Source organism: Pseudopodoces humilis, chromosome 4, assembly GCF_049639895.1.
Source record: "Pseudopodoces humilis isolate 2021_Gansu_Grassland_sample_001 chromosome 4, ASM4963989v1, whole genome shotgun sequence".
In the NCBI taxonomy this organism is placed as follows: domain Eukaryota; kingdom Metazoa; phylum Chordata; class Aves; order Passeriformes; family Paridae; genus Pseudopodoces; species Pseudopodoces humilis.
In genome coordinates, this window is record NC_142203.1 from 35,745,876 (window position 1) to 35,772,634 (window position 26,759).

At 39.8% G+C, this 26,759-nt stretch overlaps 1 long non-coding RNA gene across 2 annotated transcripts in view; it reads right to left on the minus strand.

Annotated features, from left to right (window-relative positions):
* Positions 1-26,759, minus strand: part of LOC106628544 (uncharacterized) — a 169,659-nt gene that overhangs the window by 26,365 nt on the left and 116,535 nt on the right. The window contains exon 3 of one of the 2 annotated variants that reach the window (XR_001331960.1): positions 14,135-15,873. The exons of the other annotated variant lie outside the window; for it this stretch is intronic. This is a non-coding gene — a long non-coding RNA (uncharacterized LOC106628544). Of the gene's footprint in view, positions 1-14,134; positions 15,874-26,759 lie in introns of those variants that run through there. 2 annotated transcript variants of the gene reach the window in all.

The window sequence follows — 26,759 nt, forward strand, 5'->3', positions numbered from 1 at the left end:
GGAAGGAAGGAAGTGGCGGAAGGAAGTGGCGGAAGGAAGTGGCGGAAGGAAGGAAGGAAGTGGCGGAAGGAAGGAAGGAAGGAAGGAAGGAAGGAAGGAAGGAAGGAAGGAAGGAAGGAAGGAAGGAAGGAAGGAAGGAAGGAAGGAAGGAAGGAAGGAAGGAAGGAAGGAAGGAAGGAAGTGGCGGAAGGAAGGAAGTGGCGGAAGGAAGTGGCGGAAGGAAGTGGCGGAAGGAAGTGGCGGAAGGAAGGAAGTGGCGGAAGGAAGTGGCGGAAGGAAGTGGCGGAAGGAAGTGGCGGAAGGAAGTGGCGGAAGGAAGGAAGGAAGGAAGGAAGGAAGGAAGGAAGGAAGGAAGGAAGGAAGGAAGGAAGGAAGGAAGGAAGGAAGGAAGGAAGGAAGGAAGGAAGGAAGGAAGGAAGGAAGGAAGGAAGGAAGGAAGGAAGGAAGGAAGGAAGGAAGGAAGGAAGGAAGGAAGGAAGGAAGGAAGGAAGGAAGGAAGGAAGTGGCGGAAGGAAGTGGCGGAAGGAAGGAAGTGGCGGAAGGAAGGAAGGAAGGAAGGGAGGGAGGGAGGGAGGGAGGGAGGGAGGGAGGGAGGGAGGGAGGGAGGGAGGGAGGGAGGGAGGGAGGGAGGGAGGGAGGGAGGGAGGGAGGGAGGGAGGGAGGGAGGGAGGGAGGGAGGGAGAGGAGGGAGGGAGGGAGGGAGGTCTATTAATGGACTCTAAATACTTAAAACAAGGAAGTGGGTTGTTTCAGAAAGCCTAGTAGAGATGGACTGCATGGAAAGCAGTGATTTTCTGTATTTTAAATGAAGGAACTACTGAAACATGCTGCATGTGTATTTTTACTGATTTTTGTAATGAATCCAAAACCCTAAAACTGAAAAACACCCTGTTCCTTTGTCACATAGGGAATATTCAATGCTTTTCGTAACAATATCTTGCATATGCATGAAGTGAGCATTATAGTAATGTGTTCTTCCCATCTGAGGTTCCACCTGGAGCTAAAATCAACAAAAGCATATATACCTAAACATAACTGTATCATTCCATCTCCATGGAGGCCAAAATAAATAGACGGATATACTGTCAAAATCCCCAAACACTGTTGATAGATGAATGCACTGCAGTTATAACGAATATACAAATAAAACCATCCGATGTGTTGTGTAACCTTTACAGAAACAGTGCCCAGAAACTTGCTACAATTAAGCCAGGCAAATTTGTTGTCCCTCCTCACCATGTGAAAATGCATGTAACTGAGGAAAACTCAAGAAACTTTTCTCCATAGTTTTGATTCCTCCATAGATTACAGTAGATCTATTTCTACCAGATCTATCCAGTTTCATTGTATCTCTGTCCTTTTCCAATTTAAAAAGGCAAGGATTCTCAGGCCTATAGCTGAAATCAGTAAGAGCCCAGAGTGATTAATTTTTTTGCTGGGGGAGGACAAGAAGACGAGTGGAATGAAGGATGCCTCCTTACATCTCTGCCTCAGCATTGCTGCAGGGCAGTATGCCTACAGGGCTCTGAGGGAGAACATCAAAGTGATGTTGCTTGCTAGTTCTTGTTCCTGTCTTTCTTTTCCACTTTGGACTTGCAACCTGTAATTTTTTGAGCAAACTAGGTGTTCCCAGATCTCCCCTCCATGTACTTTCAAGATAATTATCTGTTCCAGCCTTTCCTCTTCCCAGAGGACCCACACTTACCTAATGAGCTAAGAAGGAGGCAGAATAATGCACTAATGACATTTACTGAGAATTTTAAGTAGAGAAGAGTTAAGGAACAGAAATGAGAGTGAGAAAGCACTTACAGAGGCCCAGTGTAAGTCATTATGACTCATCAGAATGTAACTAAAAGAGCAGTAGCATACCAAATGGAGTATTTTCAGGACAGACGCTGCTTCTCATTTGCAGCAAACAAACAGACAAGAAGACAGGAAGCTATCATTGATTTTAATTAGTGGTTCAATTATGACCAGCACATCAGGACTATATTAATTGAAACAGAAAGGTTGTTATCTGCTTAATCAGATCTGAATTTCTCTATGCATCAGGGTTTATTTCATCAGAAGAAACTTAGCTTGCTGGAGACTGACCTATTTGAGAAGAAAAAAACCCCAGAAAACAAAAACCCCCACAAAACCCAGCAGTAATTAATGCTGCTGATGTTGTTGCATGCTTTAGAAAATGTCATATAACTCATCAGAATTACGGAATGCTTACATGAGAGCAGGGGAGGAGCCATTGTCATATGTGGTCATTTCAAAGGAAGCTGCTGCCTGTCCATGAGTCCACCTGCACAGAAACAGGTCACAGACCTACCCACTCAGTTTCAGGAAAGCTGCTTTATTTCATGGAATTACCAAATGATTCAGGTTGGAAAAGATCTCAAAGACCATTTAGTTCCAACACCCCTTCCGTGAACAGGACATCTTCTACTACATCATGTTACTTAAAACCCTATGCAACCTGGGCCAGAAGGGATGGGAAGTTCAGCACCTCATCATACTCACAGTAAGGAATTTCATCCTAATTTCTAATCTATGATTTTAAAGCCCTTCTTTCTTGTCCTTGTGAAAAGTCCCCTTCCAGCTTCATTTAGGCTCTCTTTGGGAACTGAAAGGTCACAATTAGGTCACCCAAGAGCCTTCTCTTCTCCGGGGTGAACAAATACAATTCACCCTGTCCCCACAGACAAGGTGCTCCAGCACTCAAACCATATTTGTGGTCCTTCCCTTGCCCTAGTCCAACAGTTCCGTGTCCTTCCTGTGCTGGTACCCCAGAGCTGGATGCAGGGTTCCAGGTGGGGTCTCACCAGAGCAGAGCAGAGGGACAGAATCCCCTCCCTCCCCTGCTGCCCACACTGCTCTGGATGCAGCCCAGGACACGTTTGGCTCTCTGGGCTGGGAGTGCCCATGGCTGGGTCGTGTCCAGCCTCTCACCCACCAGCACCCCCAGGGCCTTCTCACAGGGCTGTTCTCCATCTGTTCATCCCCAGCCTGTGCTGATACCAGGTGTTGCTCTGACCCTGGTGCAGCATCTTGTATTTGGTCTTGCTAAACCTCATGAGGTTCCCATGGGCCCAGTTTTTAAGCTTGTCCAGCTCCCTCTGACATCCTTCTGGTGTGTCAGTGGTGGCACCTGTTTATTTACTGAGTATGCATTCCATCCTTTCGTCTATGTCTATGTCAATGACCTCTTCCTTCTCTTCTTTCTTCTTCCCTTCTCCAATGCTGTAGTCACACCATCACAGAAGGCCACTGGGTCACTCAGGCAGGACTTGCCCTTGGTGAAGCTGTGTTGGATATCTTGCATCACCTCCCTATCCTCCATGTGCCTTAGCACACCCTCCAAAGGGCTCTGTTCCTTCCTGGGCACATAGGTGAGGGTGATTGGTGGGCTTTTCCCAGGGTCCTATTTCCTACCCTTTTTTAAGATGAGACAATATCTTCCTTTTACCAGTCACCTTGGACTTCCCCTTACTGTTGTGGCTTTTAGAGTATCATGTAGAGTGGCTTTACAACATTAGGCAATTCCCTCAGATCTCTGGGATGCATCTCATTTTCGTGGCTGTAAAAGTCTGAAAGATGAACTGTGCTGAAGGGCTGAGTCCAAGACCACAAAAAAAAGCATGATCTGCTACCAGATATTTTCCTATTCCCAGTATACATAACATTACGTCAAGACTCAGAAAAGTTTAATTCCACAAGGTAGCACTGGCTCTATTTAAATACCCTTATGGTTTAAAGAGTATGTGAATAAAAGGGAAACATGGATTTTAGAATTACTGGCTTGTGAGTTAGGTGGGGTAGTGTATGAATAGTGCAGAGAGTGATGTAGTAACAACCCATACCTAGAAGCTGGATGAAATCATTCTGCATCATTTGGGTACAGGAAACTTCACACACTCTTCATTAGAAGAAACTCACTGAGTTCAAAACTTACTGAGAGCTACAATTTTTGCGTAACTAACTCAAATACTTAGCAATGATGATAAAAATATAAAGCAAGAAAAGAGTCACAAAATTGCTCACACTATCCATGGCAAATGGTGCTATTAACTTTGTCAACTTCAGGCCCTTCATTTTCTAAGTGTGTAGCTGAACATACATGTACTATCCATTGGTTTTATCTCTTCTACTTTCTACTCTGAGTCACATGAATTACTAGTTATTAAGTTGTCAAAAGCCCTTTTTTATATTTGAGTCTATATTTAGAACTAATTATGTTTTTTTCAAGTACCATGATAGGCACTTTTCTGCACTGATCACATTAAGAGACTACAGCTCTATATAGGCATTTAGAAAGTGTTTAAGCCAACAAAAAGATAGGAGTAGGCTGAAACATCCCAGGAAGCCTTGATTAGAGCTAAGAGTTGCAGCAGGTTCAAGAAAGCTTTTGGGAACAGTAAATGGATTTTTAAGTTGGGTCTTACTTCCCTTGCTGCATAGACCAATAGAAGACAAGAAGCAACTAAAACAAAATTTAAAAAAAATCATACTCAGCAGATTTTTTTATTGCTATTTTTTCCTACATGTTTGAAGATGTGACCTTACACCTCCAAATCCCTCATAAACATAGCATTCAAAGCTAAATATATGGCATATGTCACTATTTTTCAGCTGTTACAGGACAATGTGGATCTCTTGATTCATGGTGCCAGCATGTTAAAATTTATCCACAGCCAGAAGACATGTTTTTTTTCAATATTAATTCAATCCAAGAATTTTTTGACTGATTCAATAAAGTCTAGGAGACCACAGACATGGGAAGTATGAGCATGTGTCCAAGTGATACAGAGTATGGGAAAAAGCCATAGTGTCCAGTGATGCACATAGACAAAGGTAGAGAAAGTGCTTCCATCGGGACTTGTACAATCTAGAAGACGACTCAAAAGCAAACACAAAAATCAGAAAACTGCAATTTATTGGAATGTTAATGTTAAAATGAATGTTAAAAGTTCACTTCTAAAGAGTAAAGTTTAACCAGACCTGAGGAATTTTCAGGCAAAATTGAAAAAACAAACCATAAAGAGCCTATTTTACAATAATTTCCCTTAAAGTGGAAACCCTTCACAGTGCTCTACATAAAAATGGTAGATATTAGAAGGGAAGTCTCTCTGTTATCTGTAGGTCTTTTAATTTTCCTGGAAAGCTTCAGTCAGCAGAATCACAGAGTATATCCCTCTAATTTCCCATAGAAAGCTAAATTCTGCTAATATGGAAAAAACCTTTGCCTTGGGGATTTTCCCTGTTATCTTTCTTCAAAGCTAGAGGAGAGGATTCCTTGCCATGAATTGGCCATTCTGCTTCATACAGATACAAGCTGAGCTGGCTGCTTAATATTTCTACCATTTAAGCTCTACAGCTTGAGTCCCAGGGCTTGAACTTATGGAGTACAATTTCTGGCCAGTGGTTCTTGCTGTTGTTTGACACCAAATCACTTTGCCTGTCTTTTTCGTTATTTCCAGTAAGTGTTTTGTGGGTTTTTGTCATTTGCAGGACAGAACAATGAGATTTTTATAGATAATTTCACAAGCTGTATGTTTTCATTGGCATGAAAGTTAAGGGCAGTGGGCTAGCTGCCTGATGGAGGCAAGAAGCTAACTTGATGCTAACTTGAAATACTGGATGCACAATTACCACATATCTAAAAAGGAAACACCTAATTCTAGAAGTCAGTCATGAGGACAATGTCACAGGAAGACCTACAAATTTGCACAGCAGTGCAGGAAACCTCAGTCACTGATTGAATGTCTTTGCTAGTTCAAACCATGTGAATTTGTAGCAAGCCTTACTTTCCTCAGGGGGAGAAGGAAAGGACAGGGAGCTGTCCTTCGGCCAGGCTCCTTCCTAAGGCACCTGCCACTCTTGCAAGATGCCAAACCCAAGTTACACATTTCCTGAATGACTGAGCTTGGGCACTGAGCGAGGCTATCCCTTGCTCCTGACCCTATGACTCGTGAGAAAGCTACCCAGAGTAATAGCCCTCCATCTCCGGTCTGATGCTGGATCCCTGTGTCAGCACTCCATTCCCCTTCACAGCTGGATAGCATGTTCTCCTGCAACCCCATAGGAGTGTCCCTGCTGCAGTCACAACTTTGCTCTGCACAATGGGCGTGGGCAATGTCACTTTCCAGTGACATTGGCAGAAGACAGTTTTTAAGAACTTACGGTTTTCTTAAAAGTCTTGGGGATTTTTAAGAACATGACCCAATACTTTCCCCTCACAGTATTTACTACTTTCCCTAATTTCTAAAACTCTGAATTTGTTATTTTTAATACTGCAAATGGCAGAATTGTCATCCAATTTAATTTCTGTCACAGAAGTCCAAGTGGGAAAGCCAAAGTCCTTACCTTATCCCTGTGAATTTTTAATATAATAAATGTCAAGATTAGAAAATGCAGTAATGCTTCTTTCAAACCTGTTTTAAGACTTACTGATTTCCCATTCATGCTAAAATCTCACTCTTTAACAATTGCATTTGGACCTTTGTTAAGAAAACACAATAAGCACAATTCTAATACTGTGCAAACATGTAGCTCCATCTTGTGCAGCAGTCATCATCCCACTGCTTGCTGGACTACAGCCTTATTTTGTAAGTCAACAGCACCCCTTTAGAAGGGGTTTTTCTTGAAGCGTGGTTTCTCACTGGCATTTCACACATAGATTCACTGTATCTGCCTGATGTGCACCCTGTTAGGAAAGAAAATTCTACTTTTTTTTTTTGCAGCCTGTCAACCCACGGTTCTAACAGGTAGCAGGAAGGCTTGAAAATATCCCAGTTTTTCAAATTTTGTACATTAATAAAGAAAATCAGTTATTTTGATCACTTGAAAAGTGATTTGGAGGTGTTAATACAAAAATCATAACCAATACGTATCTGGAATGCAAATGGAAAGGATGCTATAGCAGGTAATTAAAAAGTTAGCTTGGCTAAAAGTTCCTGAATTGTACTATCATTGGGAATGGAGAGCCTCAGATATCTACAGAGCTGTCCTTTCAGCAGCTTATCTTCATTTCACAGGTAGCATTCTGCTGGATAATTTGAAAAAAATTCAAGCTGCCATTGAGATAAAAATCTGGACTTTCTGGTGATTCTTTGAACCCCCTGCAGACTTTTTGAAATTAAAAATCTAAGTTGGAAACAAAGTAGCCTTATACTTTCTTTGTGTGTGTTCATGTTTCCACCTGCTTCATGCTAGACCAGAAAAACCATGAAAACAGCTATTTATCCTAGGCAGGCCTTTAAGTTTTCTGTTTTTCCAGGAAACTTGCTGCTTTTTGACATTTTATACCTTCTGGAAACCTTATCTATATGCTACTGCTTCTAATGACAGGCTTTACAGCTGGCATGAGAGGGCAAAGGCAGCCATGATTCCACACATCAGCAGATGGATGGATCAGATGGATTCTGGACTCTGGAAAAGAACACCTCACCACAACAGAAAAAGAGTCATAGTCAGGTTCAAATTGGTCAAATTTGTAAGAAACTTATATTTAATGGATGTGAACCTGATCATGATTCTTCAAATGCTGTGCTTTCCTAAGCATGTGTTCTTGTTTCAATGTTTCTGTAATACTTCTGAGTCCTGTGTCTCTGTGGGAAAGTTCTATACAGATTATTGAAATAGGAAAACAGGAAAATTGACTTTTCCTCCGTATGAGTATAAGCAATTCCCAGCCAGGGAAGACAAAGGTTAACACAAAGACTGCATAGGGCATCTGGTGACAAAGTCCTTCTACTTTAAAATAAATAATTAAATAAACATCCTTTCATCTCTATGTTCCTTTCATTTCCCACCACATACAAGGCAAAAGCAGGGGACAGATAATTTCTAGGGGTGTTTTGCTACTATTTTTTTGCTACTTTTTTTTGCTACTATTTTGATGCTCTTAGACAGACAGCTGGCTGACATTAACTAATGTTAATATTTCACCTCTGTTCTTCCTGGGAAAGCCAATGCCATGAAATTTTCATGTTGTCTGTTCACTTTTAACTAGCGCTTGACTGAGGCTGAGAAACCTAAATATGTGTAAATAAAATAGCATATTTCTCTGTTTCTATGCTGTGCGTACTGTGAACACTGTGTGTGTGAGAAGATGTGTCATATTGAAAATCAATGAGTTTTGACATGACTGTTGCCAGGTCTTTGAAGAAATCAGATCACTTTCCCCAACCAGCCATTTTCTCACTACAAAGATTGTGCTTGTGGTCTGGTTTGTGATAAGATCTGGGTTACAAAATGCTCCAGGCATTTTGTCTTTTTTGGATGAGCATTTAAGGCTAGACTCTCTCTAGTTCAACTAAATTGCTGATTTAGATAAATTTTTGATTGTTACTTCAGCATTTACTGCTCTTGTGTCCTGGGTTGATTATGATGTTAAATTGTATCCCCATTCGTCCACCTAACCCAGACACAGGCTTTGTATTCTTAAAATTTCATCTAAGTAATCAAAGTAAGTAGTCAAAACTCCTGATGCTCCCCCTGCATCGGGAGTTTTGACTACAGCACAGACGGACAACAAGACACAGATCGCCTTGGCTTTCCAACTAGCCGGAGCAGAGAGGTCTTCCTGGACTGTTTTCTTTCCCTTTTTTGAAACTAATTGAACCTGCTCTGGACTGGGGACTCGGGGGAGCACTGGGAGCTTGCACCCGTGGACTACCGGGAGCCCAGCCTGGGCAGCGGCATTTTCCAGCGCCAGAGGGACTGATAACAGAGCGAACACCCACAGGAAAGAGACCCTCTGAAGTTTGTCATCTCTTCTGAAGGGCGAGAGGTTTTGTAATGTGATATCATTCATTTTTGTGCTGGGTAGTGCTGTGCCTGTGAAATAAACAGGTTTTTTCCACTTCTCTCAGAGAAATCTCTTCCCGAACCTGTTGGGGGGTGGGAGAAAGGGGCCACGTGGGTTTGCTTCCCGGGGGGAGCCCCACTGGAGGTTTTCTCCCAAATTTGCCCTAAACCAGGACATCTTGTTACCATCACATCCGTACCCAACATTGTTGTAGCAATGTAGTGAGGTCAGGTCCCATGAGGTTTAGCTCTGAGCCATTTGTATTTACTCTTCATAGACAGGATGAACTAACCCAGACCAATATACAGCATCCTGGAGAATGACAGCTAAAAAATCCTGGTATAGATGCGGCCTGTCAAGAAGGCCCTCAGAGTCAGCTTTCCCAAGTAACGAATTATGAATATGTATGCCAGGTTGTGGGTGGATAACCAAGTGTAGTTTAGCTGATAATTTGATAATTGAGCAGATCGGGTACAATATAATTGCTTCAGTCTCCCTCTTTAAAATCAAGGTGAAAATGTTTTGATTCACAGTTGGTGTGTGAATGATGATGGCAACAAGCAGCAAGTGACTAAGCTACAGACACTTGGTTGCACTGATTGCCTGCAGTCTTCTGCAGAGACCACACAGGGCAGCAGTCGAACAGGAGTGAGTTTGCACTGGTTTGTAGTGGTTAACCTGTGCTACGTCCCTCTTACATATGTGTTGTGTCTGCAGCGCCTGAAATTTTCAAAGTGGAGAGAAAAAATTCACACCAAGGCAAGTTTACAGTGCCTTAATAGTATGTGTGATTGGTGCCAATCAGAAGAGAATTACTAAAACAGTTCACAGTCTGATATACATACATTGCTTCACTTAAGAAAGGTCTCATACACTAAGTTATTGACAGGCTGAAAGCAGGGTAGGTGAATATCAGATGCATCTGAAAAATCTTAAGGAAAAGACGCCATACATAGAGTCTCGGTGAGATGCATGTAGTTCCTGATTCTTTTCTTGCTTTATGAGCAAATCATATCACACAGATATTCAGACCACTCCTGCAATCATGTTATTTTCCTTAGATGTTGATTGTAGATAAGATTGGCCAGATTGCTATTCTTTAATTTATACACTATCTTCCCCTGCTCTGTGCAAAAGTTATTGAAGTGTCAAATTTTAATAATGTGCATTTGTATCCAAGTCTCCTAGAAAAAGCAGATCTCTTACTCAAGATGGGTCTGTCATTAATGTACACATAACTGCATTGGAACATGAGCCTTACACAGGCATAGAGCCAGGCAGTGCAGACAGTGTGACTATGAAAGGATACAATACTATCATTTACCAAGAAAATTAGCTGAACGTAAAGCCATACGTAGGCTTCAGCCATCCTCCTTCTACCTCTTTGGAGTTTTTCTCTCCTCACTTAACCTTGTACTGACCCTACCTTTCCCAAAGGCATTTTTGGACTGCCTTTTTATCCAGTCATACCTTCAGGCTAAAGAATGGGAATATTTATTGTGTACATTCACATCCATTTCAATATGATAATAGGATAATAACATTCATTCTCTGAAAAAAAATGTTTTTAATTCTACAAGTGTACTGTCAGACCAATTAGTTTCCCACAAATGAGGATGGGCTGGCAGACAGGTAGGTAGCTACTCTAGAGGACCCTTGTGCTTGTTGTGGGCTTTCACTGAGAAACCAAAAAAAAACCCATGCAATAACAGCTCTATCTCCCCTGTTTTGTTCACCAATATCAACACAAATTGAGGAGAGAAGGTGCTGCTTTTGAATACATAAACTTTAACTGTGAGCTAACCCTTACCTACAACCCAGCTGCAGGTTTGTGAGACTTGGGTTCAGAAAACAAGAAATCATCCTTCTCATATCTACATTTAGAATGGCCACATTCAGGGGTATAATCTGCTCATGGCTCCACGCAGCAATGTCCCCTTGGCACATATATACAATGGTGTTTTTGGTGAAGAACCACCTGAATCTGGTGGAATAGTCAGAGGCAATTACCACAGGATACCTGCCTGCAGAGTGTGGTGGCTATAGAAATTGAATTATCTGTCCTTCCTAGAAACAGTCTGACTGGCAGAGACCAAGGAACAGTGACAAGCAACATGCAACAGCTTCTTGTGTATCTCCTGTGGCTGCACAGAAGGACTCCATTCCCCTCAATTCAGGGATTTTCAGTACATTTGATGTACATCCAGATGAATATGGAATTAGAAAATATCATGAAGTTATGACGCTTAAAACTTTATTTGAAGAGTCAACCTTTTTTTTCTGAAAAGATTTCAAAGTCTACCATTCAATATAAAGGCCCTTATGAAGAATTCAGGAGGTTTTATCACAAAATTTTCTGTATACTAACACACACTTTTCCTGCATACACTTACATGTTGGACTTCAAACATCAACTGCATATGCCAAAGTCTTATTATTCCTCAAAGGTATTTTTCCTTTTTTTGAGCACATCTGTATTACTGATTTTTTATTTGTTTTGGTAATACTCCCTCTGTGGTTAAGGGAGGTATTTATGTACTCCATTGGCATACTGAGCAGCATCCCAATGAGTCACTTTCCTCCCTTGATTTGAAATACCGACGAATGACTACGACAGTGCCGAGAAGGTGATGAATTCAATTTCTCCTTCATGTTCAAGGCTGCACAGTAAATCGTGGTACAGTTAGTCACCACAGAGAGGAACTGGCAATGAGGAGATTTTATGCATTTACTACCTCTCTTTCATTGTACATCATATCCTCTGAATGTTAGCTCACTGTCTTTTCAAAAGAAATCACATTTTTTCCATAATTTCCTCCTTTTTCACTCTGAAGAAACTACTTTGCACTGATAGTGTGTATTTAGCAGTGATTACATAGGCCAAACATTATGACAGGAAGGGTTTGTAATTAGCCATGCTGTTATGCTGTTTAGATTCATGTTTCTTTAAAAGATGCTGTTATGCTGCATCATTACCTATAAATCTTTGCAAAATAGTAATAAAAATATTAAAGTCTGACAGGAAAGGGGAGCTCTCCCATTTGTAATAATTTGTTGTTGTTGTAAAGTCAAGGTGGCATTTAATTTAAATATGAAGTAAACAGGTCAAATCACAGGGCTATCACTTGTGAGAAACGACTTTATATACAAGCAATTCCTGCATCATCTTTCCTTGTTTTCACTTCAGCCTACCCCATCCTTCTGTCCAGTAACAATTCCAGGTAGTAGCACTTTTCAAAGTGACATGCTAGGATGCAAGTACCAGCTTGAACACCCCAGAAACCATAGTAGATGGCAGCACCCAAGAATAAATGTCACTCACCTGCTACTGTGGCCAAATCTAAGGGTATAGCAATTGTCTCAATTCATAGGGGTAAAAATCTTAATTATGAAGATGGTGATGTAATGATAATGATGATAACTAATTGGTCTAGAGGAGGAAATTCACAAGTGAAACCAAACTCATTCATGGAAACATGCTAATAAATCCAATTATACTGCAGAAAATCAGCAAGTCAGCAGCACAGCCCAGCTCAGTGTAGGTGACTAGAAAGCAGTGACCATTGATTTGGGGTGAACTGCAGGGCTTCGTATATAAACCTTCCACTTCTGCAGCTATGCTACCAACTAAAGTGCGACCAAAAAGAAAATACAGTGACAATTCGCAGATGTGAAACCTGCTGTGACAGGGAATAATGACTCAGGAAAAGAAATTGCTATGGCAAGATGCTGAATTGGGTGACATCATGGTGATAGTCTTAAAGTATGTTTTGGAGGCAAAGTACCAGAAGAAATTCACTGAAACCAGAAAACTCAGTTCTGTAGCAAATATCATATGATCAGTATTAAATGCTAACTGAATTAAACAAAGACCCAGTGAATCAAAGTAAATTGTTGAGCCAAGTTCACATATCCAGATATATGTGATCACTAAGACTCACACCTTTATCTCAGTCTTTTTCATTAGTAGTCATTGCTTATGTACAGAAACCACTTCTCTTGAGTTTATATTCAATTTAAAACCTGGAATCACATAACTTTTTGCAATACATTTCGATATTTTATGTGCCTGTAACTGGTTATTTATGAAATGTATGTGTTCAAAGTACAATAGAGGTACTATGCAATGAGAATGGGTTCTTTTGTATCTGATTTTTTTCTTTTGTAATACTAAAATTTCAGTCTCATTTAGGTGGAAAATTACATTCATAACACTGATATGCTTCAGTTTTATTTGGTTTTTTTATTTTCCCATGGTGATAGGAATTTGGAAAAGTTTCTAGGTAATTAGGGCAAGCTTAGGTTCTTGATGTTACAGTAATTCTTGCTTAGCTATAAAAGTAGTAATATATATATATATATATATATATATATATATATATATGTTTGCAATTTAGGTGGCTCAGTGGGAGAATTCTCAGTAAAGTAGAAATGTTGGATTTCTTGCTTTGTTAGACAACTAGGTAGGAAGTTCTGTTTGGAAAAGAAGGCATACCTTGCCTAATGTGATGTTATCCCCTAAAATGAGCTTGTTTATTTGAACCACAGGATCACATCTGGCAACAGGAACAAGGAATAGAATGCTAGGAGGGCCACTACACAAAGAATTTATGGCCTAAGCTTATTAAGGGCAGCAAGGAAACTAGACTCATCACTGTCTGAAGTGAAATTTTGACAAAGTAGGTTCCTGCAGGTTCTAGGTCAGCACAAGCCAGTGTCAGTCTTGCAGTGTTTCCCAAACTTTTGCAAAAGTGATTTTAAATGTGGGAATAGTTTTAAAGAGAGGTTAGAACCCCATCATCACTTATGATTTCTCCCATTTTTGCAGCAGCCTAAGAGAAATCAAGGGAAGGTTTGTACACCCGTCCCTCTGATATGATTGCATTGAAGCCATAGTCTTACTATATTCTTTTTATACAATACAATCTTTTTATTAGATAAACATTGGGAGGGTTTGGTTTGTATGTGGGAGTATGACTATAAATTCTTTCTCTGAAAGTATAATAGAGATTTTCATTTTCGTATGCTTTTTCTTTTTAAATCAATTTAATTTGGAGGATAAGGACAGGGAAAAAAACATGCCAATAAGAGGGTTACTTCTAATAAATATGTATATCAAGTCCAGCCAGGGAAGAGGACAGGGCATCGTTCAGGTCCTAGCTTTCATCTGTGCTAAAAGCAGTTGCAATTCTTCACAGATAGCATCAGCAAATTTATGCATATTGTCAAAACACCGCTGCATTGAAGACACTCAATTATCAAGTTAAAAATCTGCTTTTTCAGTTTACATAGTTCCTGAAAACATTTGCCCATTAATTATCTGTGTATTTACAAATCATAGGGAACAAGTTGTCCCTGCCTCACTCTCAGATTCCATCAAGGGCAATCTCCACTACAGTGAATAAGCATATTTTCAGGTTTAACAACCCACCATGTTTGCAGTGACAGATTTCATAACCATCAGTTATCTATCCAAAAACTTAGTTGTTTACAGTTTTCTAAGTTTTTGTACATGTTTGTACTCCTTGATCTCAAATTTAGCTGCCTATTTCACATGATTTGGAGCAAGTTTTTCTCCCAGTATTGCAGAATAGGATCTTAAAAGGGGTCAACTCCATGAAAATTAGCACTGGAAGTTACATCCTTGTGTTAGGGGTATAAACCTAAAGAAGGAGGCTTACAATGCTCCTTGATTTTTTCTGGTCTAAAGTAGGATTAGTGCAGTCCCATGTAAAATGTGGAGCTTTTGGTGGGCTCTATGGGAGGACATTCACACACTGCTGTGCTATTAAGATGTCTGAACATGAAACTCTTGGATCTCAGTGAATGTCCAGGCATTTTTTGGAAGTCTGAGTTACTGAAGAAAGGACCCAGATCATTTCTGGGAAGGTAGGCAGGCATGAACAACTTTGGCAGATCCCATTTCACTCAATGGAATAGGCCTATAGTGAAGTATTGACAGTCACCCGTTTGTCCTGGGCTCAAACGTCTGGAAAGATGTTAGAACATCCTACAATATGATGCTAGTTCATCCTACAATAAATCAAAGATGCTAGTTCTTCCTACAATACATTTCTCAGATGATGGAGGTAAACACTATTGCTGTTTTCCCAAAAGAATTTTTCAGCATTACACTGCTTACTTCTTCTATTTATAACGTCCATAAAAATAACCATGAGGACCAATAGGTGATATGCATGAAAAATCTCTTTTTAAAAACTCTTCAAAGCAATACAACATGAACTTAGTAATTTTATGCTGCAGGAATTAAGATGGACACAAATTGTTCCCACAAAGAGGATGCTGAATTTGGGGAGGTGCTAAATGTCTTAAACAAATTATAGCACAGCATGTGGCTGTATAGCCTGAGGGACACAGATCTGCTGCCACCACAAAACCCCCAGAGTTCTGGGAATGCATCAGGGCATCTAAGGACGAGGGTCAATGTGGCAAGAGACTGATAGCCACTGACTTTGGTAGAGAAACACAACAGCATCCTCCAAGACCGGTGCTTAGAAAATGTGTCATATTTTTAAGTGCGGTAAACAGTGATCTGAGCGAGACTGATCATCTAGGAAGGGAGCAGATGGCACTGGGGAATCCTGGCAGAGACAAGATCACATGCTAATGAGTCTTTTAAAAACAAGAAGGGATCTGGGAATGGGCAGATGGAGCAGTGTAATGGCTGGGAGTAATATGGGAAAAGAGGGCTTCATTTTAATTACTAATTTTTTAATTGAGAGTATTACAAACATGAATCAGGTGGGACTGGGCAGTTGTGAAAGGACATCTGGGACAGGATAAAGGATGGCAGAGATTTGGGAAGAAAAAGAGGACACTGCTTTGTGAGGGGGCTTGACAGCACTATATGGTATCTGCCCAGGCCTGGAAGCCAGCTGGGGACTTCTCCCCTCTGCCTTGAAGACACTTTTTGTTTATTCCCTGGGTGAGAATCCTGGGCCAAGTGTAGACAGTGCCAGTCAGACAGTGCTTCTCTTCTGCATGTGTCATGGGACAAGTCAGTGCCATCCCCCGTGCAGATGCCACACAGTGGTTTCTGTGCACTGCAGCCGCTGTGAAAAATAAGCACAGGAGAAAAGGTGAAATTAGGGTTGTGTTCTCTTTATGCTTCTCAGCTACTCATGCTATTCAAATATTGCATTCCACATGTTATTTTTAAACTTCAGTATATTTTTTATTTTAACACCTTGATACTCAGTAGAAATAAAATTTCATTATTTATGTAGTGTCTTTCTATCCATGTTTATTTAGGGTTTTATGCATTTTAAAGCAATTATGGTGATCTCATGTGTCAGCCACTCTCAGAGAAATTAAAACTGAAACTTGTCATGTACTTAAAAATCCCAAAGGTTTGTTTCACTGGTGAATAGAGAAAAATCTTCTTAAAGGATAGAAAGCTAATTGGGTCAAGATATGCTGGCCATCATGGACAACAAAGGAGTTTAATGTCAGTCACCTCTCATGAATTCTTAATTGAAATGTAGATGGATCTAAAAACCAAATAAACTTCTCAATCTATAGAGTGTCTGCAGAGTTACACATTACTCCTTATTTTAAGAATGTATAAAAATAGTAAATAAAGGTATATTTTTTCCTTAACCATATTTTTCTTGGCACTGATAGTTTTAAAATCATTTAAAATCAGAATAAGGTGATATTTAGAACACCATTGTAAAATTATTTGCATGAAGCAATTTGGGCAGAGACTTCAGAGCCCTGGGTACTGTGCACAGCCTGGTGAGTCCACAGATTTTTATAGACACATATAGATACACACATACAGAAAGTAGGAGTCATCAGTTACAGGTACTGTTGCCTTCTCAAAGGAGTCTTAAGAATTTCTTAAGATCACTTAACCTGAAATTGTACAATTGAAGAATTCCTTTTGCAATGATACCCACACAGCATTGATAAGCATTTTTAGACAGGTTGAGTAAAAAGATTCTAGACCCTTAAATATCAATAGATTCACAAGAGTTTATTTCAGCCAGGGACCATGCCTCTGGTTGATGCCTTTGCATTTATAGCATATGCAGTACAAGGTTTTAATCAGTTGCTCCAAGGTGACACAATCTGTGTTTGTCCTCAACTGAAACTGCTTTATCAAATATTTAAGCAGTTGCACTTAAGAGGGGCAAATTCTCAACCTCATTAAAGAGAGATTCGTAAAATATTCTAGTGAGGTCAAGATTTATTCAGAGCCTGTCATCTGAACTGTGTGGTCAAATGGATGCAGTAAGTTTTTCTGTTCTTTGATTTTGACTGAGTGTTGACATTCTGTGGTTTTATCACTTTCCAAAGCATTAAGCTGAGGACGTTACCACAAGGAGTGAGAGAAAAAGTAGTGAGAAGTACAAAGAAGGTTTCTGACCAGTCTTCTCTCAATTTTACGGTATATTTTATGAAAAGGAGAATAGAATGTTTTCTAGTAATTCTTGTTTCGCCTTGACTACCAAAGCACTCACTTTGAAAACTAAACATAAAACAGGAACATGCTTGCATGCATGCAGAGTATGTGTGGTCCTGGGAGAACTGACACACACCCAGGAGCTCATGTGCTCTCTAATCTCTTCTAGCTGTCTGTGGCATTCTGACTGCATTGTTTGTCTTGCACAAACATGCCAGGCTTGGCTGTCGGCCCAGAAGGATTGATGCCTAGTTAGGTCCTATGTCTCAACTGCAGTTTTCAGAAGGACCATAAAAATTAAAGTCACAGACATAGCACCATTGCATGAGACATGAGTGCACCAGCTTTTTGGCCCTGATGCTACAAGAATGGACCCCTACTGCAATGGAAGCCATATTTTTGTTCACGTCCTGCATATACTATTCATACTATTTCTAAATACATTGATTTTCCAGAGTCCAATTCCAGTTATTGCAAATAAAAAGGTAAATATGTTTACAGCATAAAAATAAAATGTTTCCTTCATCAAAATGTTTAAAAAAACCTCAATTGTTTAAAATAATAATAATAATAAAGAAGCATCAGAAGCCTTATATAAAAAGCAGCACCAGATATACTAAATAAATTCCTAACTCGTGTTTATCTGATATGTTCCCAAATGACCTACAGGAATACAGTTTTCATATTGTAATGTTCCACTAATAAATTTTTCTTCCAACCTTCTAACCTAAATATCCCTTGTATTTTTCACGCTTAATATCAACCTCCTCTCCAGATTACCCTAATCCAAATGTGTCATTCTGTCATTCTGTCATTTTCTGGTTTCCATGGGGTTTTTTGATGATCCAGGATTCTCTCCATTAGGTTCCTGTATGAGTCCATGCATTTTTTAATTCAGCCTACTGTCCTGGGGTGACTTTATGATACTGGTATCCCAAATCACCGGGTTTATGTTATATATTAAGTTCTGCACCTTTAAGGCTGGCTTTGAGAGCTAAGGAAGTTGAAACTGCTGGAGGCTGATGGGAGTTTTTCTCCTGGGCAATAACTAACCATTTCTGAGAATTGACAATGGTTTTGACCATTGAAAAGTGAGATCAACCTGTGAACACCACCTTAAGACCTAAGCCTGGGAATTTCTTGCTTTCTTTGGTTTCTGGCTTTTGAAGAGGTAACAGGGCTCCGGTTCAGCCTCCTCCCCCTGCCGGGCCAGACAAGGCCGCGGGGGGAAGCAGGGCTGGCCGGAGCTCTGGGGTTCCTGGGGAGGATGGAGACTGTGAAGTGTCGGGAGCCCCTTCTTGGAGGGCTCGCTGGGCCTTGTGCAGTGGGGCTGCTGGGCCAGGCCGGTTCCCTGGCTTGGTTTGCAGGTTCTGCCACTGCTGAATTTCACCAGAGACTGCCGAGTAAAGAGAGAGAAAGGCACTGACCTGCAGCGTGCTGAGACAGTGACCACACTCCTCCAGAGCAGCCGTGAAAAAAATCTTCCATCACAGACAGCTCTAGCCACTGCTCGGCAAAGATCACAGAACCAGCCACAAGACCTGGGCAAGATTTTAACCCTTTCATTACCCAGATGAGACTTGCAGATTAATCCTTTTTTTCCAGAGAGAGGGGAAGAGAGAGAGTGATCAGCATGTAAAGAGACAACATAAACTATCAAAGACAGCGAAGAAAGGAGTTAAGCTTCAGATGGGGAGAGAAATAAGAAGATGCTTTAATAAGCTGGAATATTATTTTGCTAAAACTATGGAAATGGACAATAGTGTTCTAAAAAACTCCTTTAATTCATGAAAGAGTATTTTGGGAAGAATAGAGTATTTCAAAGTGTAGATTTAAGTAAATGGGGAAGTAGTTGTGATCCTATGAGATGCTAGAACAGAAAAAAAGAAGTAATAGTTGAAGATTTGTGGCCTTTAAGAGGTAAGGAGAAAACTTCTGTTTCCAGAGAGGCTCACAAAAACAGATGAAGAGAACTTTTGCCTTTGAATAACTCATCCTTAAAAATGACATCCCTAGACTCATTGACCCATACATACCTCAGAGTGATGTGAAATGGGAGGAGAAAACTGATGGCAGAATTTCTGGGCAGCTGGCATCAGAGAAATAGAAAGCCATGAAGAAAATGGTTTTCTTGTGAAAAAACTCCATAGATTAGCAGAAGACAACTTCTTTTTCTCTACAAAGACTGATAAAAAGACTATAGCAAAATTGAGACTGTTTTAACCACCAGGGATTTTTTTGTCTTTGTGTTGTCATGTGCACAAGGGAATGGTTGGGTAGTGGGGAAAAAAGGTTTCTGGAGGTGTTATTCTGGTTTCTTATCCTTGTAGCTCTTGTTAATAAACTTTCTTTGTTCCTTTTAAGTTTCAAGCCTGATTTGCTCTTGTTCTAATCCATATCTCACAGCAAGAAATAAGTAAGTTTTCTAGTGATTTTTTTAGCTAATACTTTAAAACCACGACACCTACAAAACTACAGAAGGTGCTTGTCAGAACATCCCAAACTGCGGTCGTAGAAATGTGAATGAATTAATGCCTCATCCCAGCATTAAAATCATAGATGAAACTCTTAACAGTAGTAAAGCCAACACATATCTCTGAAATTTCACTTGATCTTTCCTTTCATTTAGCAACTGTTTTCTTTCCCAGAAACTCCATTTCTATTAATTACAATTGCCCAAGTAATTCTGCACTCACCTCCAGCTCTGAGCAGACTATAACTAACTAGCTTGCTTTTGGGATATTGTGTAAGACAGTGTGAAAATGTATACTTTAAGCCTGTCATTACTATTGGTTCCCACAAGTGCACAATCACAATTACAAGGCTTAATTTTGAAGTTTTCATGCTGTCTATTACTTTATGGCTTTGTTATGTTGTAGGTCTTCCTGCACTATCATTTCTTCCACTGCTGTTCAGTAAAAACAAAACTAAACAAACAAAAAACCAATGAGACTTCTCTGGAAGTCTACTCAGTTTTATTTGTTTTCTGTAAAAATGGATTCACACTCCCTCTTACATCTACAAATATTAAAGATACAAAAATTGCAAGAAATTCAAATTTATGGAAAACAAATGGGAAAAGTTTATGGGAAACTAATAGCAAATCCTGATTTTAGCAGTGTTAGACTCTTCTCATAAGGCTTGCTAAGGATTAATTTCTTCAAATCAGTCTTGTTATTTTTGTTTGTATTGCAGAAAATGGATCATTTTTTTTTTTTCTGACACCAACCAAGTTTACATTTGCAGTTACAGGTACCAGCATAGTCTTCTCTTTGTTAGAAAGGTTTTTTTAGAACTAGATTATATATGAAGCCGTTTGGGGTTTTTTTTTTCCATGGTTATAATTCTGTTTATTTTAAGCCAAATTTACTTTGCCAAGCAAAGAAAGACATCATCCATATGAATTAACCTCAGAGATATTATTAGGATAAATAAGTCAAACTTTTTTCACAGCAAAATACTCAGAGAAGCTACGGCAGGTAAATATGTTCTTTGGCCTGCTTCTACAAAAAAGTCTTTCTCGAAGCAGGTGACAATATAAGGACAATCCATGTCCTGTTTGGGTCACATGAGGTGATGGGTTTGTGCAGTCATGGCCCACATCCAAAGTGAAGCAATAAACTGAAATTTCACAAAACTCTTTTTTGGCAAGACTGAGTTAATGCTGCTCTGACCAAACACCAGTGTCCCACACGCTCTGCACCTTGGGGCAAAAAAATTCCAATCTCAACAGCATTAAATAAAAATGCATTAGGAATTCAAGGTCTGCAACGACAGCATGAAATAAATAAAAATATCATATATAAAAATAAAATATAAAAGTTGTTTTTTTATATATTAAAAGGAAAAGGGCAGGACTGATTTGATTTGGTTAGATTTCGCTGGAGGAAATAACTTTTTGCTTCACTGTTCTATGCCGTTTACCTTCTTTCTAGATGAGAAGAGATTTGCAAAGACTCCAATGAGAGTCTTTGATTTAAGTCTTCTAGAAGTTTTACAGCATATTAGCTTGTTTTTTTCTGTCATCTTCTATCTTTCTCCATTCTATTACTGTATTTATTCTACAGTACATTGTAATGCAGCATAGCAATACAATAATCAAGCTGCATGGTACAGATCACTGCTTTTACTGAGCCAGAACTGTACTTAGATAAACACTCCAGGAAATCCTGAATCTTGACATATTCTCAGTAGTCAATTTGCAGTGGAGTTTTTTAGCCTTTGGTTATTTTGGCCCTGCTCTTCTCTGTCCTGCTCTCCCTTAACGTTTATCTACAAGATAGAATGATTGTTCTCTGGCTGTCGGGTCTTTTTTCGGGCTGCAGAGGAGAGTCCTGCCCTGGAGGTAGTGTTTGCCCTCAGGGCATAGGCTGTGCTTGCAGACATTTCTCAGAAATGCCACAGGAGTCTCGGTGGAGATCGCTGTGCCTCCTCCCCTGCCAGGAACTGAGATCCTCTTTCACAAGAAGAGTACTAAATGTGTTCCCTTACATGCTGGCCCAGAACTCACCGCAGAACCAAACAAGGGGATATGCTGCAGACTACATTTTAGAGGCATTGCCTTGTTTTTTTTTTCTTTGCATTTTCAATGCTGCTTTTTGGGATAGTTCTTGGTTAGTTCCTGGGACCTTTTTATTTTTTCATATGACAGATGCATGAAATTGCATGTATTAATGTGACCAATTAACAGTTTGGTTTTCCATGTCTGAAATGTTTGGTACATGCAGTACAATTCTGAATACTGTGAAAGAGTAAAGGGAGAGTTGTACATGGGAACACTGTATTCCTGGAAAGAGAGGGACCAAAAAGGGAAATTGAAAGGAAAACATTGCTATTAATATTTACCTGACATTAAGTGTTGAATTGTAGTTGATAGCTAGTGTCTTCAGTGACCATTGTTTTTAGCTGTCAAAGACAAATGCAGTACTTTCTTATCTCAAACAGTAAACATGAAAACACTGAGCCGAGAAACTTGTCAGTATCTTATTTAACCTACTTTTAGATCTTGTGCAATATTAATAAAATCAAATGCATGAAATTTATGACTGCAAGTAAGATTTTAAAAAACAAAGAGGGTTTGTAGGACTAAGTCTGAGTTTTGCACAACTGATAATAGCTGGCAAATAACTCCTCTGCCATTCACACTTGCCTGTCTTAAATCATTCCCCTATGATGGCTACAAAGGTATAAGTAATACATAACTGAAAACAGTCCTTTGGAAAGTTCACACTGGGCCCTGATACAGGATTATCTTGTTGTCAAGGCATCAAATGTATGAAAACTCTCTCTTTCAACTGCAATTGCAATACTTTTAAGTCATTCAAAGAACCTAAACATCAGAACAGGTAATTTGAAATGTCATGCCAAAGCCTCACTTTCAGAAATGTAGTGTATGATGTGCAGAACCACAGTTATATTAATGAATTTGATGAACATCTCAGTTGCACTCATGCCAGGTTCAACAGGAATTCATCTGTGTGTTAACGAGAATACTATTAGGACTTATCATATAACTTGTGTTAAAGAGTAAATTACTCCACAACGTGCTGAGCAATTATGCAAGAAAGGCACTTAGTTTGTATAAAAGAATGCAAGTGTTTACTTACAGCTAATCAAAGGTTGTTGTCTATAGTAGATAAATATATACACAAGAATTTCTAAGCAGGGAGATAAAAATTCATATTAAGTCTTTCTAAATCAAGTGAAAGAGAAGACACATAGCTACTCAGCTCAAAAAAGAAAAGGCCAGTGTACCAGTCAGATACTATCACAACACAAATGATATCTCTTACACCAAGCAGAGAATGGTCTCCAGGCACAGGGGAGGTTGCCACCCTCGCCCTCCTTGCTTAGAATCCATCCTGACACACACCATGCCCTTTTTGGGGTCACGAGTTTGTGAAGTGCTAAATTCCTGCTACTCTAACTTGGCTTTGACACTGCCAGGCTGTTGATATACAATACCTCCTACGGTACACTAGCTAGTCAGTGTGGCACCATCCTTATCATTGCTTGTTTACTATAGCCCCAGGGCAGTGTTTAGTGGTTGCAAACATTTGTTTTCACAAAACATGGTACAGATATGTCTACCTTTCTGTATTTTTCCCCTTTTTAGCTCTTGGAAGTAAAGATTCAATTGATGTGTGACTAAGGGGTTTTCTTGCTTGATGTTTCAAATTTGGCAGTTTCAGTTTCTCAGTTTTTAGGCTTTGCCTATCATAATACTTAAAGATAGGTGATTATTCAAAGTTTATCTCTGCATGAAAAGGCTCCTGGAATACATAAACTGACCTGAATGAACTCACTCTTGGATGCATGGAGGGTAATCTCACTTCTGATAACACCAGACAGAGGGACACATGAAAATATGGCAACATGACTTTAGGTTTAATTTTAGTCCCAAAGATGACTTTATTGCATTACTAATGCTCAGGTTTATATTGCTGACAAAGAGTTACATCACACGCAGTCACATATTTGACTAAGGAGATTGTAATTTATGAAATAATATTGGTATTGTGACTTCAAGGTTTCTTCAAGTCCTTTTTTTGCTACCAGTACTCAAATACTCATGAAATGTCTCTGGTGGAATGATTTGCTATGCTTTGCCAGAGTAGGAGAATAATTTTAAAAAGGCTTTTTGGCACAGATTCAAGATAAAAGCGTTTGTTTTATGCAGTATCGCAATTCCCTGAATGATTAACAAACCATATTTAGCATATGCTTCTAATGCTTTGAATATCTTTCCAAAGATGTGGTCATAGCATTATCTTTTATACTCTTAGGAAAGGTTAAAGGAATTAAATCTAGTGAAAACTGCTGTATTGGATTCCTTAGCTTACAGAAAGATCAAATGTGCTCCCTGGCAATTTTCAATGTCTTGAAAAATAAAATTTTGATAATATATCTGAGAATAAGGCAAGAAATTCTAAGGGAATACTACTGGTAGTATCATGTAAAACTTGCAGCTTTATTTTCACACATATTATATATTGTAATAAATGGAATCATACATAATATACCAGGATTTTTGCTATAAAAAAACAGTTGGACTTCAGATCCAGCTAAGTATAAACATAAAAGAGGAAAAATATTTTAAAACTCTGCATAAATGTAGATCCTGAAGCTGTTTTGTTTGTTTTTTTTTTTCCCCTGTGAGCTCCCCTTGGAAGGTATTAAATTGAACCAAGCATGTGCAAACCTTAAATTTAGCTCATCAGCTATCACAACAGCTGAACTGCTCCATAGAGGGGCAGGTGCCGTTGATGGTATACACATTTCTGTGCTCAGAGCTATGACCGTGGAAAGCGTATACTGTACATTCCAGCTTTGTGATGACACAGCTGTAGCCCAGGATAAGCATTTCTGCACTGCGGATGTCCCTCATCTGCCAGGACTGCTGATGCGGTCTGCAGGCCCTGCTCAGACCTGGCATTGTCACCATCAGGAATGCAAGATGGGACACTACGTTCCTTTACAGGGGACTGGTGTTTCTAAGTGCACAGTCCCATCATTCCTGACAAACAGCTGGTCATAAAATCCATAAATGAGTTCACAAAGATGTCCAGAAACGTCCTTGATGGCCCTGGCATGAATTACAACAACTTTTCACAGGCTCTCTGCTGCTTAAACTTGGCTTGTCTGAAACAGGAGACAACATAAGTCATTTTATACGGGAAGAAGTGTAAGCAAGATAATTTTAGCGGGGAGCCAGCATGAGGGAAAGAAGAAAAGGCACACCAGCTCTTACCTAGAAGAGTGCAAGTGCTATCTGTCAGCCAGGCACCTCTGCAGGAACTGCAGTTCTGAACTGGCAGATGTCATTAGTGTATCTTCACCATTGTGACTACTGCTCCACAGATTTCTGGAGGAAACAAGTCCTTCTAGCACTCCAAGGACTGAGTCATCTAGATTAAGGGTACAGCCTCTCACAGTGAGTCATCTTACATACCCTTGCCTGGTCCTCAGCTTTTCAGTTTGTGTTTTGACTTAGAGCAGAGCACTTGTCTTTGAGCGAGGTTAGTTTTGCCTCACCATACTCCAAAGAAAGAGGATTGTGCCATTGTGCAGGAATATCCGTCACGAATTTCAATCATCATATTTCCAGTGGTAGTGTCTCCTGCCCATGTCAAGAGCACACGTCTTCCATCTGCCACCCCATGGAGAGGGCTCTCAGTTCCTTACCACACTAGTCATTTCACCTTCCTGTCAACAGAGGGAAGGGAAAATGCCTCTTTAAAATGTGTTGCAGGACATCTTTTGTGGCTGGCCATGACCATAGGCTAAGCAAGGAATCTCCTCTAATTAGCACTCCAAAGTGATATTAAAGGAACATATTCAATGGACAAAAAAATACCTCTGCACAAGATGTTTAAAAAGCCATGGGAAATACAGGACATGAGAAAAGACCTTCCAGGTTAATTATTGATCAGTCCCTCAGCTGAGTGAGCAGAAGTAAGAGGGAATGCTGCACATGAAGAGGGCATCCTCACCACAGAGGCAGAGCTTGGCAGAAGGAGTCGTCTTGCCTGCTGAAGGAGCATACCAGGGGAAAGAGAACCTGGAAACAATTTAAAGCTGAAACAGTTGCCATGAAGGACATGATGTTTTTCATCCTGGTTCCAGGATGTTAAACAAGTCTTGCAGATTTATTAAAAGGGGCCTGGCAGCAGCTGAATATTGAAAAATACAAGGTTGGCCATACATTGTAGGGGGGAGAAAGGTGAATTACATGAAGTTGTGGCTCTCCGTGTGGCTCCTGCATGGACCTATGTTCTCAAGCACAGCTGGTCTGAGTAGAAGGTGCACAGTTGCACTGTCTTGGGAGCTGGAAAAGTCTCAGGGGGGTAGAATTCTCAAAAGTAATTAAGGGGAGAACCATCAAGTAGGAGAGGTGAAACACTATTTTTTTCTTTTCCTTTTCTTTGCCTGTTACATCTTAGGAAGAAGTAGAGTGTGGTACTGAGTGGCCTCCATAGATTGTTTAAACTGAGATCCCTGCTAAAAGTTTTATTCTTCTTCACTCTGGCTTGATGTTTCCCACGTTTAGGTTACGCTTTTTTTCTCCGTTACAACTTCTGGCAATATTCTGCTCATTTGACAAAAGGAAAAAGAGTTCAGGGTTGTGTACCTGGGTTTAGTTCACGTTTGACATCAGACACTGTAATGGAAAAGAATAACCCTGAACTTAGAAACTGACTGTCAAGAATGCAAATGTATTTAGAAGGCTCTAGTTTGCACAACCACCTGAGCCTCATGATGTAAAAGTAAGAATCAAAACATATTTTTATTGTACAATTTGCATTCAGACTCTAAGTTACTCCTGTAAAAACCTATCTCATAATCTAAGATTTGGTGAAATGTGGCCAAACAGTGGGCAGTTTAACTATCCTGTGGGTGAAATAAATAAATCACACAAAAATGTTTCTAGCATATTACATATGGAAAAAAAAAATCTACTTTTCAAATAAGAGAGGTTTGTTTACTTTTGTTAAATAAATAAATAAATAAATTTCTTACCGCAAACTCACT